Source organism: Microtus pennsylvanicus, chromosome 8, assembly GCF_037038515.1.
Source record: "Microtus pennsylvanicus isolate mMicPen1 chromosome 8, mMicPen1.hap1, whole genome shotgun sequence".
Taxonomy (NCBI): domain Eukaryota; kingdom Metazoa; phylum Chordata; class Mammalia; order Rodentia; family Cricetidae; genus Microtus; species Microtus pennsylvanicus.
In genome coordinates, this window is record NC_134586.1 from 52,527,115 (window position 1) to 52,545,838 (window position 18,724).

The following is an 18,724-nucleotide window of genomic DNA, read 5'->3' on the forward strand; positions in this document are numbered from 1 at the left end:
ATATATTATTTGAGAAATAGATTAAATTTTTGAGAAAAAAAGCAAATGAGCATACTCAGCACCCCCCCAAAATGACAACCATCAAGATTTTTTTCCTAATTTTTTAATGCAGAGTTGTGTAAACCTGTGTTCACAAGTTCATTAAACAACATTCTGCTGGTGTTTTATTGAGCACTATGGAGCATCCACACTTAAAGGATTCGTTTTCAAGCACTTGGTTTTTTAATCAGAAATCTGTGAAGTAATTATAGATTTACCTGCAGGTTTATGAAATAATGTGGTCAGATCTCTTCAACACTTGGTTCAGGGTTTCCAGAGCTATCTTTCATAAAGTACAGTATAATACTACAGCTAGGGTATTGACACTGTTGTGTTCTATCAAGCAAGTTCACATTTCCCTAATTTTATGTGTACTCATTTGTGTGGATCTAGGAACTTAATTTCATCACCCTTGTAAGATGGTTTGTTGGTTAGTTTATGACCACTTATACAAACTAGAGTCATTGGAGAAGAGAAAACCTCAACTGAGAAAAGGTCTCCATAAAAATGGCCTATAAGCAAGTCTGTGAAACATTTTGACTAATGATTGATGTGGGTGGGCCTAGCCCACTGTGGGTGGTGCTAACCTTAGGCTGTTGGTCCTGAGTTGTGTAAGAAAACGGTGAGCAAGCCACGAGGAGCAAGCCAGTAAGCAGCACTCTTCCATGGTCTCTGCTTCAGTTCCTGTTCCCAGGTTCCTGCCCTGACTTTCGAATGATACATGATGATGTTGAAGTGTAAGCAGGATAACCCTTTTCTCCCCAAGTTGCCTTTGGTCTTGGTGGTTTATCAAAGCAATAGGAAACTTAATTGTGTATCACCAGAGTCAAGTTACTAAACAGGGCTGGGCTGTAGCTTAGTGTATGGACTGGCACCCAGGGCCCTTTGTCCAGTCCTCCCAGCAGACACATGCACACATACTTGTGGCACATTCTCCATACCACAGCTATAACACTTACAGTCACATCTGCTTTTTCCTTTTTCCTCCCCTTCTTAGCTTGTGATCACTACTAATCTCTCCTATGATCTGAAATTTTTGTCATTTCAGAATCGTTATTGTATTTCTTACTCGCCTATTAAAGGGTATCTTGCTTGCTTCCAGATTTCAGGTGCTACAGTAAGGCGACTATGAATATTCATGTTGTAGAGTTTCTCTTTGAGTGTGACTTTCTCTCTTTCTAGGTAAAATTCACAGACTAATATTTGGGTGGATGTTTAGTTCTGTGAGGAACTCACAAGCAGTTTACAAGAGCGGCCCCACCATTTCACTTCCCTTTTTACTCATGGTTGACCAACCTTAAATCTGAAAATCTGAAATTCAAAATGCTCCAAAATCTAAAGCATTGGAAGGCTCTTGTGCTTAGATTCTGATTTCAGAATTTGGTATTTGGAATGTTCTGGTCTGGGTTTGAATGCACCTTGCCTAGCAGGAGCAAGGGAAGTCCTAGGTTCTATTCTGGTATCACGATTAACCAGTAAAGCTGAGGTAACATTCCTGAGTATGAAAAGTTTCAGAAGTGACCTATGTGTCCGCTCCGCCCCTCCCCAGACATTTTAGAAGGGTCACTTAGCAGTGAGTCCATTCGGCTCTAGCACATGTATGCTGGCACTAACTTGGCCATGCTCCTGCATTCTGTCCATTCCTAAAGCAGTGTGAAGTGGACACAGTGTGCTTCAGACTTACATAATTCCAATGCCATTTGTATTGGACTTCCTTCCACTATTGCTTTCAGTCTTGTACCTTTTGTTCGGGTCTTTGGCTCATTTTAAAATAGGGTTTCAAACTGTGACACATGAGAGTCCTGTGTAAGCCCTAGTCTTTCATCATCTATGTGTTTTGAATATTTCCCCCCAGTCAACAACTTGCCTTTATTTTTTTAAAAAAAAAAACATGTAAAAGGAAATTTTTAGAGAAGTTTTGAAGCAAAGGTGAGAAAATTGCACAGATTCCCCCTCTATTTGCTCACCCGAAACACGAAGAGCCTTCCTGGGCTATAGAGATGGCTCACCAGTTAATAGTGAAGTATCTTCTTCCAGAGGACCCAAGTTTGGTTCCCAATACCCATGCCAGACAGCTTACAATCTCTTGTAGCTCTAGTTGGAGAAGTTCCAATGTCTCTGCTCTCCATGGTCCCCCATATGCATGTGCAGAACCCCATGTGCACACAATAAAAAGAAATCTCTTAAGAGTCTTCTTCATTTTGCTTTCCACAAGAGAGCCATTAAAATTCATGAACTGTGAACAGGTAATTTCACCTAAACATTAATATTCACTCATGGTGATGTATGTTCTGTTATTTAGATAAATGTGTAGTGTTGTGTGCCTTCCCTAAACATCCTAAGCCCTCCGAGTAGGTCCTTTGTAAGCTTTTCACTTTGGTTTTCAAGGGGTTAAGGTTTAAACTTTTTTTGGCTTCAGAGTAATAATTTGTCCTCTAATAGATTGTATGTAGTATCCTACCATTAACCCTTTCTCCTGTTCTGTGTTTCGTTTATTTTATTATTTGTTCTGTGAGCATTCTTTTTGTCTAGCAGTGTATGCTGAAAGGTGACATTTCATTGGTTTAATGATTGTTTTTTGTCATTGCCAAAAGTCGGAGTGCATATGTTTCATAGGTCTATTTCTAGGTCCTGTAGTGTGTGTCTCTATCTGCCTGTCTATCTTGTCTGTCTATCTATCTGTCCACCCCCCTGCCCATATCATACTATGGTACTATTGTAGAACTACTGAGCTCTAGTAATGGATGGAATGTGTCTCCCTGCCTCCATCTTTGCCGAGACTGTTGGGTCTGAGTTATCAGCAGTCTCATTGTCTGGGTTTCTGTCCTGTGCCCATTTCCAATCCTAAACTCATTTTCTAGTTTTCTTTTTAGGGTATTTTATTTGACTAAAGCAGTGTTTTTTCCCAGGGAATCACATTGTTCATTTTCTCCCCAGTACAGTAAAAATAAATAAATTGATCTTGTGGATGATTTTATTTATGCCCACCTTAAGCCCCCAAACTCCTGAACATCTTTCTGTAAACTTATCTGATTTGCAAATCTTTGATTGGTTGATCTCTTAGTTCTTAAGTTCTTTTTTCTGTTTAGATTTAGCAATGTGACTGGGAATGGAGATGAAGAGATGAAAATGGCTTCACTTGCAATTTCCCAATGCTGCCAATTCAAAAGCAAAGCATCTCAGTGTACAAATATAAGTGCAAGGTCTGCAAATATTTAAACAGGAAGGTTTTAGGGGGAAATTTCTTCAGGCAATGTTTTCAAAAAGCATGGCAGCGGAGTGATTGTGTAATGTCTGTCCCTCTGGCTACATAAACAGAAGAACTTTTTTCTCTTACAAATGGTTTGATTGTTCATTTAGAATAAAAGCTCTATAACTCACACTGTACAATAATGGCAGGGACAAAGTGATGGCACTATCTTCTGGTGCCCTGTAAGGGCCAGTGAGGAGATGGAGTTGGGAGGACAGTTTATTTGGACATGTTTCTTAATTCTGCTCTATGAATAAGATGTAGGACTTTGGAAGAGTAAGAAAGAACTGGAGAAGAAAGACTTTGAAATTCTCTCTTAATGACATGCATATTATAAGAGGTGGTCTTCTTCTTTTTTTTTTTTTTTTTGGTTTTTCTAGATAGGGTATTTTTAGCTCTTGTAGCCCAGGCTAGCCTTGAACTCACAGAGATCCACCTGCCTCTGCCTCCTGAGTGCTAGAATTAAAGGCATGCACCACCACCGCCCAGCAATAAGAGGTGTTCTTAAGTAGTTATTATGATGTTTTGACCAGTAGGTCAGAGAATAACCCCTCCTGTGTTGGTGGAGGCTGCACTTTTCTTCCCAGCTGCTCAGACCCAGAGTAATCACACAAAAACTGTATTATTACAACACTGCTTGGCCTATTAGCTCATGTTTCTTATTGGATGGCTCTTATATCTTAAATTAACCCATTTCTATTAATCTGTGTATTGGCAGGTGGTTGTGGCTTACCAACTGGTAAGGTTCCATCCAGAGTTTGTCTCCTGCAGTGGCTCCATGGCTTTTCCTTACTCTGCCTTCTTTCTCCCAGAATTCAGTTTCCTTTTCCCATCTAGCTCTACTCTGCCCTCTGACAGGCTGAAAGCAGCTTCTTTATTCATGAACCAATAAAAGCAACACATATACAGAAGGACCTCCCACATCACCCCCATTTTCAAACTCCCAGAGGCATGTATGCACAGACTGTATAGCTAGTACAAGAGTGCTGATGCTTTGTTCTGAGTCCCACTGCAGATCCCAGTGAAGTAGGTGTGGTCTGGGGGCTAATGGAGAAGAACCTGTTGGTCAGAATGCCTTAAAAGTTAAGGAGCCCAAACCAATTCTTTTCCTCCCCAAATCTCGGGCTCCAACATCCAGCCGTGCAGACCCATTATGACAGAACTTAGGCCATGCTTTCTTTGGACAATTCTAAGACACATACCTAGCCATATCATAATCAATATTATCATTTTTTATTTTACTAATGGCTATTCCCACCCAAAAGTGATAAATGGCACTATAATTTAATATTTTGACAAGACACCATGACTTAATGTTTTGAGACCTGTGGTTTAGCCAAGGCAAGAATGGGGTGGGGTTAGGGGGTCCAAAGCAGACGCCTGTTCTCTGCTTCCTAAGTTCACAAAGGAACAGAAAGTATACAGAAAAAAGAGTGTAATGTGAGGTGTCTGTTGTCACCCTCTCCTTCACTATCTCTACACTCAGAAGGTAGAAAACTTTGGGATTAAGGGGAGTCTTTTCTGTTTTCTAAGAAAGGACCCTGTCTGCCGCATTTTTCCTTCTTGCTCAGCAGAAGGAATCCTCCAGGGTTGTTTGGGCATGACATTATCTTAGCAGCAGCCATTGCCCAGGCTGGCCCCGTGGAAACAAGAGGTGTGGGTGATTCTGTCCCTCTGGCATTCTTAAGATTTCTTAGAATACCTCAGAGGGCATACCTAGATTATCTGCAAATACTGCATCCTATATATATGTTTGAAAATTAGAGAGTTTAGTTTCCCTGGGCAGATCCTGGAACCAATTTCCCGTGGATACAGTGTTTGTACTGTCTACAGTGCTATATTGTAACACCCTTCTCATTTAGTTGACTCTCACATACAGCATCTTTGTGCTAGTTGAGTGTGTTCATTTGCAGTTTTGTGCTGGAGATATAGATAGGTAAACAGAAGATTCAAATGCACAAGTAGCTCCTCTGGGGAAAAATTGCTTTGTTAGTCTGCAGACATGCTTAGCTGACGAGAAATTAAACAACATGATTGAGGAGGAATAGCAGAACAAGTGGAACACTGGGGGGAAAAAAAGGTTCTGTTGCTATTTAAGCCCATTATTCAAGTCTGAAGATTGGATGGTTCTTAATTATTCATTTGAGTGTCAATGAAGATAGAAAATAGCTATCTTATAAGTAACAAGGACATGTTGAAATGACAAAGTGATTCTCAAAATTCAGAGGAAGAATGAGGGGAAGTTTTCAGACTTTTTTTTTTTGAGCCTATTGAATCTTGTGTAGAAGAAAGATGTTAAACTAGTTGACAGTTTCCTTGTTTGAGGAGTGTGAGCACACAGGTTGACAGAATTTGAAAAGAGCAGCGCTGAAGAGAACCATAGCTGTGGGCTTCCTGCATTAGTAAGACTGACTCTGCTGAGGATCTGGGTAGGCACAGACCCATCTGAATGCTCGTCCTCAAGCCTGCCTGAAGCGATTTGGATTAAGTCTCTCTTGGAATCTTCCTCTACCAAGGTGTTTTGTCTCCTTTTCCCCATTATAGTTAGTTGATCTTCTTACACCCTTACTTCTTTTGTGAGCAGGGAACTTTGTTTTAATTTCTTTGTGCATGAAGTGGATGCTGACGAAAAATGCAGATGTGCTGGACTCCGGAGCTGAGGAGATGGCGCAGTTGGTAAAGAGCTTGCTGCACAGCAGGAGGACCCAAGTCCAGATCCCCCAGCAACTGTCTGGGTAAAGGACCGCTAAGTGTGGCCGTGCGCAGCTTTAAGGCCTGTGCTGAGGAGATGGAGGCAGGTGGATCTTTGGAGCTTACCCTGTCTTTATAAATAAGGTGGAGCTGGGTGGTGGTGGGCACGCCTTTAGTCCCAGCCCTGGGGAGGCAGAGGCAGGTGAGTTCGAATCCAGCCTGGTCTATGAAACTAGTTGTAGGAGAGTCTGGGCTACCCAGAGAAACCCTGTCTTGAAAACAAAACTGTAAAATAAAAATAAGGTGGAGACTGAGAGAGGAAGAAACCCACCATCAACCCTCGACCCCTCACATGTTTATAATCCATGCACACATCTATGTTCACACACAAATGTGTGACACATACACCCACACACAATACTATCGCTTGCAGCATGAGCCCTTATTTATTTAGGTGCTTATTATTTATTTTTGAAAGGAAGTCAGTATAAGTTTACTCATAATCAATATGGTGACACATGCCTCAATATTTGTCTCGATGTTTTCTCAGTTCCTCTGAGGATCCAGATTGGGCAGGGGTGTCTTGACTGTGGAGTGTGAGTGTGGCGTGTTGGAGGCGCTGCCAGCCAGCTTTGCTACTGACTGCGCGCAGCTGCCAGGGGACGAGAGCGCAGCAGTAACACAGACTGCTCTCCTCCTCCGAGTGCTGAACCTGGCTCATGTTTCCCCCTGTGTTTCCCTCTGGCATCCTCATACCGAGAGCTTTCTATACCATCTTGAGCCCCTTGCCCAAAACCACTGTTTCCCTTCATTATTTCTGGCTATTGATCCAACATCTTCTCTTATTGAGAGCCAGATGATACCAGTGTGCCATGCATCTTTGTCGTGTCTGCTTGTGTCTGTGCTGCCACCCGAAGTCCAGCAGTCATTAATGAATTCCGCAGGGACCATGGAAACTGTAGTCAGCTGTTCCATCTTGCTGCAATATCTCTGGCTTGACTCTTTCTGGCAAGTAGTAAATATTATTAACAGTAATAACCAAGCAAACAAAAATCCATAAATAGGCCTGACAGTTGGAGTGCACGCCTTTAATCCCAGCACTCAGGACGCAGAGGCAGGCTGACCTTTGTGAGCTCTAGGCCAGCCTGGTCTACAGAACTAGTTCCAGGACAGCCATGGCTACACAAAGAAACCCTGTCTCGAAAAAAAAAAAAAACCAAACAAAAAAAATCAAAAATTAGAATTTAAAGTTGAGAAAATCTTAAAGTTCTGGCAGTTCCTGTTACCATTTTTTAGTCTAGTCTCAACTTAAAAGATCTCTTTATTGCTTCAAAATAATCCACAAACACATCCTCTAACCTCAATTATATACTTATTATTTGTCATGTATCCCCCCACATAAGGTTTTTAATTTTTAAAGGGCCCTCAGCAGCTGTTCAAATTCCGCGTACATGGAGACATTGAATTAATATCTGTTGAATGAAATTAAATACATCTGTTCATGTCCCTTTGGAGGGCTCCTTAGTAGGATGGTCTGTTATGCCTGTCAGTGAGGGGCAACCTGGGATGTGTCAGTCCGTATTGTGAACACAATATTGTCCCTCCAGAAAAACGCTTGGTTTTGTGTAGTTCATTGAGAAATTCAAAGGATGGTGTGACCATCTGTTTTCTTTAGCTCCAGAGGAAAGAACAAAAGGATTGTACTTTGGCTGAGAATGAGAAGTAGGGGGAGAAAAAGAACACAAGAAACAAATTCCTCTTCAGAGTTTTAATGGTTGGCTGAGCAGGGGTGAGGACCTCCCTGTCTCCTTCCCTGGTCTTTATAAAATCCAGTGTCTCCTTTGCCAGTCCTGCTGGACTTGACCAGGTCAGCTCCCTGGCATAGGCCGGTTCTCTATTTTAATTCAAAACTTTCCCCACCCTCCAGATTGCTTTCAGTTATTTTTGTATTACAAAAGGAGTATACTCGGCCCTCTCTGTCTGTGGGTGTGGGTCCCTCATCTGCAAATTCAGTCAGCGGACAATCAGAAAGATTTTGGAAGGAAAAAACCCAGAAACTTCCAAAAAGACAAAACTTGAGTTTTTGCCCATCGAGTATAACCTGAAATCCATACAAATGAAGTAATATGTAGCTGTTTTATTATATTAGGTATTTTTTTAGAATTGCTAAATTGTGTGTGTGTGTGTGTGTGTGTGTGTGTGTGTGTGTGTGTGTGAGAGAGAGAGAGAGAGAGAGAGAGAGAGAGAGAGAACAAACAATAACTTGTGGCGTTGTTTCTCTCATTCCATCTTTTGGGTGCTGGATGAGTATATTGCAGTTGTCAAGCTGGGCAGCAAGGCTTTTACCCACTGAGCCATCTGCCTGCTCTGTCTTAGGTGTTTTATCTTATAAATAGTCTAGTGGTGACTTGAATGTGTGTGGTTTCTCTGGAATAGTGGATACCCCATCACATAAGTGACTTGAGCATTCAGAGAGTTGAAGCATCAAAGGGAGGTTGCAAGGGTGGGGGTTGAAACCTCTTACAAATACATAGGAACAGCTTACGTTTGTTGGAAGGAGTACAATTTCAGGAATTTTGAGTCGGAACTGAAAGTCATTGCTGCAGTTTCTATCTCTGGCCTAACCACTTTTAGTAATTTGATACATGCCTCTTCGTGGGTTTTGTTTTAAATGCAGACTTGTATTTTATATGCCATGGCTTTTATAAAAATATTGGTTCCCATCTTCTAATTTATGTCTGTCCCATTTCTTTTTAATTTAAGTCAGCTGACAATCAGAAAGATTAAGGAAGGAAAAAACCCAGAGACTTCCAAAAAGACAAAACTTGAGTTTGTTGCCCATTGAGTATAGCCTGAAATCCACACAAATGAATTGAATTTTCCTGCATGAGTATTCTATAATTTTGTGCATGTTGTTATATGGGTGAACACCCGAATGCTTATAAAACTTCTGTGGGATAGAGTGCTGCCTGCTGTCTGCTGGGCTAACCAGGTGCGGTTCCGCTTTGCAGCTGTTATGTGAAAGCCATCGTGCCAAGCAAAAATTGAGTGTGGCCACATTCACCTTCTCCATCGTTTCTTCCTGAGTACAATTCAGCCAAAGTTGTCTGCAGCATTAGAACACATTGTTTCTATGGTTGAACCAATGTAAATTGTTTGGCTTGTGTGTAAGACGGTTGTTTCAGTTTTATTGTTATTTATGGTTTGTTCTTGGCACAGTGGGTGGAGCTGAATTGCACTGTAAAAAGCAACCTCATTATCTATTGTACATTCCTGGAATGAGGTCTTTCTAGGTTCATAGTGGGCTTTTGGTTTTGTTTGTTTGTTATGCTGTTCTGTCTGTGATTGTCATTTGAAAATTTCCCCTGTTTTTCCTGAAGTACTCTACTAAGTGTTCCATAGTATAGTATTAAACATTTTTTTAAGGTTTTTATTTTTCCCCTTTGTCCTGTTTCTCCCTTTCAAAACACTTTTTATGCTTTGGCAGAAGTGTGAAATCATTGACCACAGCTTTTCAAGATGGTTCGGCCTAACCCACCATCTTCTATTGTCCTTGAAGCCCAGAGGCCTTGGGTGTGCAGGTTTGTAAAGGCCATCTCCTGTCATTTTAAATGACTTTTAAAGCCCCAAACATCTGGGACTTTTCATTGGGCCCTGCATGACACATGTAAGTGAATATTATAGTTTAATTTTAATTTTTCATGAATCTTGGTGTCCCCACTTTGTGATTAAGACCGGTGGGCACGGGTTTTAGAGTGAGATCATAGTGTTAGGATAGCATGTCTCTCTCCTAATTTATCATCCTTTTGTCTTAAGAGGAGCAGCTTGCTGAGTATGTGGAAGGCGTGGCTGTGGAGTATCAATGGCCCTCTCCCTCCACTGATAGAAGCAGTAGCAGCAGCAATCTGGGAATGCACTTTCCAGTGTCTGCAGAAGTTTAGAGTTTATTTATTAGCACTAAGTGCTTCTGCAGCAGTGAGAGAGCATAATCCTCACTTTTAATATTGAATTGCAGCAAATTAGGCACTTGAAGCCTATTCCTTAGTGCAGACAGGTTAGTGATGTGTAGGAAGTGCATGGGTTTTGTATTCTGCAGCAGATTGAGGGTAAGCTGCCAGCCAGAGAGCAGTGGGACCATGGCAGAAGGGGGAACAGTAAGGAAAAAAGGCATTCTCAAATTTCTTTCTCCTCCTTTCTTTTGATGATGACTAGGTTAAGGCAGTGTTGAAAGCTGTCTGAGAACAGATAGCCTCCGTTGAGAATGGCTGTTCTAGAAACTAGAGAAAGTTGAATTCTTTCAAAAGGTAACGTAAGTTCTGGCTCCCAGTCCATTTCCCCGAAATAGTTTCTGCAGATGGAATTTTCACAGGCACCTTGTGAGGTTGGAGATGGCTGTGGTCATGGGGTAAAATGAAAGGACAGGTTCTGTTCCTGCAGACAGATTAGATGGCTTGTCTTCCTCATTGTGAACAGGAATCCTACCTGACAGTCCCATGCTGAGGCTGTCCTCCATGCTCTCCTCCCTGTCTGTCTGTCTGTCTGTCTGGCCTTATCAGAGTGTGGAGAACACACAGGCTTCAGGCTGTCATATGTGTGGAGGGGTCTAAGCTAGTTAGCATAATTTTAACATTCTATTTACATTAAAACAAAACAGTTGCGTACTTGTGAGTGCATACGTGTGCATTGGTGGACTTGTGGAAGTCATTTGACAGTGTTGGAAGTCATTTCCTGCCCTCTGCATGGGTCCTGTGAACTAAACTCGAGTCATTAGTGTTTGGTGGCAGGTGTCTTTAACGGCAGACCCATCCTGTTGGCTCCTTCGCATAGTTGTTGAGACCTCTGTTGATGTGGCCATTGCTTCTCGACTAGTGTTGTCGTCTCTTGTCCCACATTCAAGAGCTAGGCCTTATTGAACTACTTTGTATATTTCCTTATGAGATAACTCCATCTGGAAGGCATCCTCATTTTGCTTATGAGAAGTGTGAGGGAGAAAAGGCTCTGATTTTGCCAGTTTGAATGTGTTAGGTTTTAATAATGGAAGTGAAATTTCTGTTAGTTCTATGCTAAGGAATAGCATAGTTTTCCATCTTAGAGCCTACATTTTATGAGACTTTGCACATATGGTTGGTTCCCAGAAGACAGAGGGATTATGTCTAAAGGTCTGCGGTTGTTTCAGAGATGGAAGCCTTCTAGAAATGTCAGCCCCAGTACAAATAAACTGAGGGTCATGGTGGGCAAAGAGCAGACCGTGGCAGAGCCGAGTCCTGACTTGTTCTCAAATTCAGATAAGAGCCTTTCTGGATGTGGCAAGGAGAGGCTTACTTAAAATCTATTGTCCCTAAAAGCCCTGTGTATTTAACCTCTTGGTGATAACAGTTAAACAGTTGAACTACAGAAGCTGACCCATCATTTATTTTTCAAATATTTTTCATGTTAAATAGATGTGGATTATTCTGGTATATGGCACAAAATTCATACGGAATTTAAAGGAAGAAGTAAACAATCACAAAATTTGAATATTGAAGGGAGTGACCAGATTTCCTCTACAGTTCCCGCTGTCTGGCTGAGAAGGTCCAGAAATGAGGAGAAATGGATATCATCTGCCATGTTGTTACCAGTGCCCTGTAGATGCCTTTTTCCTGTGAAAAACTTGAATGGTTCATTGGATTAGAGTCTCTGGGTTCAGAAGAACCCTCCAAAGCCAAGCAGCAACACTGCAGTTCTGCTGGTCACCAAAAGGTGGCAACAGTGGTTGTTGATTTGATGCCCTTTGGGGCTTGAAAACTGATTTTTTTAACAGTCACATTTTCAAGCTCTAAAGCGTTAATTAAGGGACTGGGATACAAGAAAACAATTGCTCGTACTTGATCACATCCTGTTGTCATATCATTTAAGATGAGTTGATTCTCCTCTTTGTAATTCCTAATCAAGGCAGTTGGAAGAATTTTCTTTCCTCCTTTAATGCTGGGGAAGGCCTGTTCTCAAGGGAGTATACGACAGGCATGTTTCAAAGGAATGGGAGTCAGTTACAGCTACAAATCTGCTCTCTGAGATCAGTCCCTAGAAAATTTCTGTAGTGGTATGAGATCATCACTTAATTAATTAATAAAATGAAATTCCTGGTCAGAATTGCATCTCAAACATCTACCCCTTCTCTGACCTTCACAGGCAGTGTGTGCACGGTATTCTTGTGGACTTCCCATCTTTTTTCTTGTTCTTTTTTTTTCTTTTCTTTTTATTGATAAAAAAACAATTTCCGCCTCCTCCCAGCCTCCCGCTCCTCCCCCCCCCCACTCCTCTCCCCGTCCCCCCACTCCTCTCCCTCTCCCCCTCCCTCTCAAGTCTGAAGAGCAGTCAGAGTTCCCTGCACTGTGGAAAGTCCAAAGTCCTCCCCACTCCATCCTGGTCTAGGAAGGTGAACATCCAAACTGGCTAGGCTCCCACGAAGCCAGAACATGAAGTAGGATCAAAACCCAGTGCCATTGTCCTTTGCTTCTCATCAGCCCTCATTGTCCGCCATATTCAGAGAGTCCGGTTTTATCCCCTGCTTTTTCAGTCACAGTCCAGCTGGCCTTGGTGAGCTCCCAATAGATCAGCCCCACTGTTTTTACCTTAACAACTAGATGCTCAGGGATGCAAACATTCTTATTCCATTTTTATACATTGGCACTCAAATATGTTCCCTCACTGCTGTGACCTGCAGACCACCCGTCAATCACTGCAGTCAAAGGTGGTGTCTTTCCAGCATCCGATCTGAGACATCAGCACCTTTGGCATTTGGGAATGTGTTACATGTATGGATAGCACAAACCAGACTTTGTTGTCTATAGTGCCTTCATTCTGTAGAGTGAATTTTTCTTGGTTTGAGATTAGGATCGAGGATTTTTACACTAAAGCTACGTGTCTCTTTGTATCTTGTCCCTCCCTTCTCTTTTAGGATTTGATCATATGGATGGGAGTCTGAAGCATGAGCATGCTCTCTAGTGGATCTACTTGATGACAATTCTTGTTTAGTTTTTTTAATCTCACTTTAGGGTGCAGCAGCCACTTTTCATGATGGGAAAGTACATTTCTAAATTGAAATGATTGTTTTATACCTCTCATAGTAAAAAGAAAACTAGCCTTTCCCCCATAAAGACGGCCTGGGTTTTGTGTCTACAGTGAAAGAATTGTATTGGTGTCAATGATTCTGTTTTCGGCAGATTCCCTCATAGGAGTGAAGGTTAGAGTTGTACACATATTCTTCCTTGTGGATTGGACCCATGTGGTGTGGATTGGGAGCCGGGGGTGAGGGGTTACGCAGCAGACGACATCCAGAGCATTGTGCAGTCTGGGCTGTGAGCTGTGAGAAGGTCTTCAACACAGTCTCTGTAAGTCCACTCCACCCCCACATAAAATGAGAGATACAGAGGCGGCCTATGACTTTTGCAAGCTGCCATTTAATTTGTAGGTAATGGCTACTGGAATAGTCAATTTCTGGACCCTTTTATTTTCTGAGTCAGAATTAGAGTCTTGCACCTAAATTTTTATTGTTCACTAATTGGCTTGTTTATTCACTCATTTACTCATCCATTCATTTATTTTGCAGGACCAGTATTGTTTTGTGTTAAAAACTTACTAGTATATACTCTCCAGACAAACTTATGAGTTTATCATGGCAGTTTTGCATTTGTACACAATGTGTTTTGAGTGAATAATCTCAAGTTCTTACAAGAACCCATTCTCGATAAACATTGGGTAGCTACGACATAAATTTAATTATATTGCATCATTGTAAGTGTAGTCCAAACAGTGAATGAAGCCTACAAAGGAAGTGACTAGAGTACCCTAGCACATTCTAGAGCCCAAATTCGTGTGTGTTGACTCTTACTCAGTTGAAGAACGGGCATGTGTGCCTCTGGCATATGTGTGCTTGTCTCTAGCTAATCTCCATATTAGCTGTGTTGATAGTTGAGGCTCCCGAGGGAGGGAATCAGAGCCAATAACCCCAGTGCTGTTTAATTTATTAAAAGTAGTGCTGTGCTTATCAGCTGCTTGGTGCCACATTCCCACCTGCTCTTCCTTTAATCTAAAAAAACAAACAGGGCAGATGGGGCAGAGAATGAGGGGGAGTTTGATTCTTCCTTATGGCATGATCTTTGCAATGCATCTTAGATCACAAGCTCTCTGCAGGCAAAAGCCCTTGTACTTTAGCAATAGCCCAGAATGGCTAGGCTTGTGCCTGGTAGTTTTTGATGCTCTATAAGTCTCAAGTCTCTGACCTGCAGGTATTAATGGTGTGATAGTTCGAAGCATATCTGCACACGTTCGTTACTGTTATAAGGTATTCAGTCTTTTCTTATAAAAAGAAGCTTAGTGTTGGATGATTTTTGGCCAATCGTGTCTGATGTAGCTGCTGGAACATGTTAAGGAAGGTCAGGCTTATCTGTGATGTTCAACAAGTTAGGTGCTTTGAGTGAATTTTCAGAGTTTGATGCTTTTAGTTGGTTAATTGATTGATAGGTAAATCTACTGTAAACTGAAGAGCATCTGTATTTGTTAGATTGAGGATTTATGACAATGTCTCAATTTTTGTGTAACCTGTAAAAAATAAAGACAAGAATACTCATGAATCTCTGCTTGAGTCACATAAAAAACTCTTACTGGCAATAGCGTTGATGATAGCATTTCTGTGTATCCACAGAACTACATGTGTGCCCACGTGAATATGCATGAATGGGTATTTATGTATTGTGTATTTCTGTGTATCCACAGAACTACATGTGTGCCCACGTGAATATGCATGAATGGATATTTATGTATTGTGGCTTGAATGCGAATATTTCCCCTAGGCTCAGGGATCTGAAAACTTGATCCCCAGTTGGTGGCACTGTCTGGTGAGATGGTGCAGTCTTGCCGGAGGAAGTACTCAGTGGGTAAAGTCTGTGAGAGCTTATAGCCTGGCCCCATCTCTGGTTTGCTTTCTCTGCTTTGTGTTTGCAGGTAAAAATATGAACTCTTCAATTTCCTGCTCCAGACACCATGCCTGACACCACCATGATATAGCTTTTCCCTCTGTAAACATAAGCCAAAATAAGATCTTCCTTCTAGAAGTTGCTATGGTCATGGTGTTTTATCACAGTGACAGGAACATAACTAATACATATACGTGTATACGTGATATATGCCCCTCTCTGCATGAGTGCGTGCGTGTGTGTGTGTGTGTGTGTGTGTGTGTGTGTGTGTGTGTGGTCTGATAGTGCTGAGTCACTGGCTCTGATGTCACTCAGTATGTAGCTTGGGAGAAATCCTCGTTACCCTCTGATTTCATGATTACATCCATGATGTGGGAGTGTCTTCTATCTATCTGTTGCTTTGATTGGTTAATTAATAAAGTAAACTGCTTAGCCTGATAGGGCAGAATTTAGATAGGCGGAGTAGACCGAGCAGAATGCTGGGAGAAAGAAGGCAGTGAAGCAGGCGTTATAGCTCTCCTCTCCAGGATGGACGCAGGTTAAGATCCTTCCTGGTAAGCCACCACCTCGTGGTGCTACACAGATTATTAGAAATGGGTTAATCAACATGTGAGAATTAGTCAGTAAGAGGATAGAGCTAATGGGCCAAGCAGTGTTTAAAAGAATATAATTTGTGTGTTGTTATTTGGGGCATAAGCTAGCCAGGCGGGCGGGTGGCAGGAACGCAGCCCGCTGCTCCTTCTACAGAGTGGCGCCCACCAAGTCTGCTCCAGCAGTCTGTTGAATAATGGAGTGTGCTAGGTGCTATGCTGTGTGCTTTACATATATTAGTTCCTTTTAACTTAGTATCGTTTCCATTGTCATGGAAAAACCAAGGCACAGAGAGTTTAAGTAAACAGCCTGGAGTCACACAGCCTTTAAGAACTGTGATAGAGACCCAACCAGCCTAGATTCAAAATTGAAGTTCTCTATCCCAACATTATACTGTTATTGCTCAAAAAAAAAAAAAAAATCCTCCACAGGTCCAGTTGCAACTGAGGGTATTAAGAAATTGATTCCTCTTTCAGAAGGCAGAACAGTTCTTTTGAGGACACCTGTCCTTCCTGGTTCACTCTTGTCTCCCTGGTGTGTCCTTTTTTCCCTAGTCTGTGTCAAGCATGCAGCAAGCGCCTTATGCCTGCGCCTGCGCCTGCGTGTCTCCAAGGGCCTCAGCAAGAATAATTAAATTTTACCTCCTGGCTGCCTTTCTCACAGGAACCCGCCGACATGGAATTGTGATGGACCAGACTCTCCCCGGCATTGCGTGTGCTCATTCTGTTTCATCTGAGCCCTCCCCTCCAATCCCAGCCCCCTCACCACATACGCTCTCATACCCTCGTCCTTATTGATTTATGATTTGTTCCTTAAGGCCCAACCCATTGTGCTTTCCTTCCTGAGAGCCCTTATAATGTCACCAAATAATTTTGACAAATGCCTTTGAAGCTGAAATATCTAAATTTGAAGTCATTTTCCTCTGCTCCCATCCCTAGCAAAGAAATCCCATTTCTATTCACTGTGAGTCGAGGGGACACTGTCATTTTTCAAATAGAATATTCCTTCTTCTTGATGTGCTCTGTCAGTGGGATGACAAGGGAATTCCCTTGGCATTTTGTAGGTTTTCGATTGGTATTGTCATTGGTGGAACTCAGTGTTCCTCTCTGCCTAAGCATGGCTCGTTTGTGTTCATGCAGTGAAGGCTGCAGCGATGGAACTTCAGGAATTCAGTCAACACTCCCTGTTTGAATGGTGAGGAATCTGCACACTGAATGTGAAAGTTCCTCACATTGTTTTGAAAGAGTAGTGTGTTGTGACTGGACAGGTACAGCTTTGTGGCTTTGAACACCAAAATATAAAAATATTTCTCAGCATTGTTCCCTGGAGTTCATGGGTATATAAAAGACATCCATGGACAGAGAGGTCTGGGAACTACTCCTTGAAGTGTGTGTGTGTGTGTGTGTGTGTGTGTATTTATATTTATTTGGCAATAAATAATTAAAAGGTACTTGGGTGACAGATGAAGCCAAATTCAAGTATCACTAAGCAGTGAGGGAAGGTGAAAAAGAAAAATCCCAATTTGTTTAGATTCCTCACCACCCAATAATACTTACCTTGACCCAGAAGTGCTGTTAAGTGTCAGGGTTCTCACACTGTTAAATGCCAGTGCTGGGTGTCCATACCAGGGCCAAGCTGTGTCTTGCTGGATGGGCTGCTGCTACTGTCTCCCTGAGTTTCTGGCCAGGATGTAGGAGGCCAAGGCAGTGAGGTAGGTCAGCCAATACCCATCTCAGCATAACACATCCAAGCAGGGCTCAAGCTGCTGTGCCTCACACCAGCAATCACTGAGCAGGTGAGGTTGTTAGCAAGGCTGCTCATTGCCTGGAGAAAGATCTGCTCGAACTCCACATTCCTAGAACTGACCTTGAGCCAGCTTGACTGGCCAGAGTCTGATCTGAACCTAAGCCACTGCCATGGTTCTGAATCATACTTTAGACATATTTCATTGTCATTTTCTCTTCAGGCTCTCTTAGAGCTTTTACTATCCTCTGTGGTTGTCTACAAGATTTTATTATATGTAGCATTTTTCAAAAATCACTTTCCAATGACTTCCTTCTGTCATCATGTTTCCTATGACTTGCATGCAGAGCCGTGATTCTCAATCTGTGGGTTGCGGCCCCTTTAAGAGTGGAATGACCCTTTCACGGGAGTCACATATCAGGTATCCCAAATAACAGATATTTACATTATGGGTCCTAACAGTAGCAAAATTATAATTATAAAGTAGCAGTGAAATAATTTTAGGTTTGTGAGGCCACCATAACATAAGGCACTTTATTGAAAGTCCACAGCATTAGGCAGATTGAGAACCACTGATATAGAGTAACAGCAACTGAGGAATTCTATATTACAGTAAAAAGCTTTTGAAGATGACCCCCCAAATCTATTCTTGTTCTTTAAGATGCTATTTATACCAACTATATCTATACCCCTTAAAAGTCATCCCCCTCCTTTTTTTAGACATATAGCCATTCCCTCTGTAGACCAGTCTAACCTAGAACTCAGAGATCCACCTATTTCTGTCTTAGAAGTGCTAGGAATAATGCCATGTGCCACCACACCCAGCTGCTGCTGCTGCTGCTGCTGCTTCTTCTTCTTCCTCGTTTTTTTGCTTATTTTTCATTTTTGAGACAAAGTCTCAGTGTAGCCCAAGCTGCCCGTGAACTTGGTGTGCAGCAGAGAATGACCTTGAGGTTCTGATCCTCCTGTTTCTGGAGTAGGGGCGCAGATGCAGTGCTGAGGAGGAAAGCCATGAGCTTCATGTGTGGTATACAAGCAGTTAGTAACTGAGATACATACCCGAGCTCACCTGATTTGCTGATCCTTTAATGGCTTTTACACATTGCTCTGCTTCTTAGCATAATAGTACTTGGTGAGCATATGTGTACAAATGAGAAGTTTGAAGGAGGTGATAAGTTTGCCGAGAGTGACACGTTGCCAATGGCAACCACACAAATCCCCATCTCTCTGCTTCCTACAGAACAGCATCTTCAGCAGGTGAACTATTGGCTAGAAATTTGGGTGTGAATACATATGGAAGGTGTTAGATTTTTTCTTTCTTTATTAATGGTTTGATAAAATTATTTCCTGCAGGATTTAGACCGGTTTCTAAGCATGAGCCATGCATCACTATAGGGTAGCCTCTAGAGCATGCGGGTCAGAACGGAGTGGTATGAAAGCTAAAAGCTTGGCAGAT

The 18,724-nt window shown here is 42.1% G+C and overlaps 1 protein-coding gene across 26 annotated transcripts in view; it reads left to right on the forward strand.

Moving 5' to 3' along the window:
* The window catches only part of Magi1 (membrane associated guanylate kinase, WW and PDZ domain containing 1), a 625,393-nt gene that overhangs the window by 291,622 nt on the left and 315,047 nt on the right, over positions 1-18,724 (forward strand). The window lies entirely within an intron of this gene.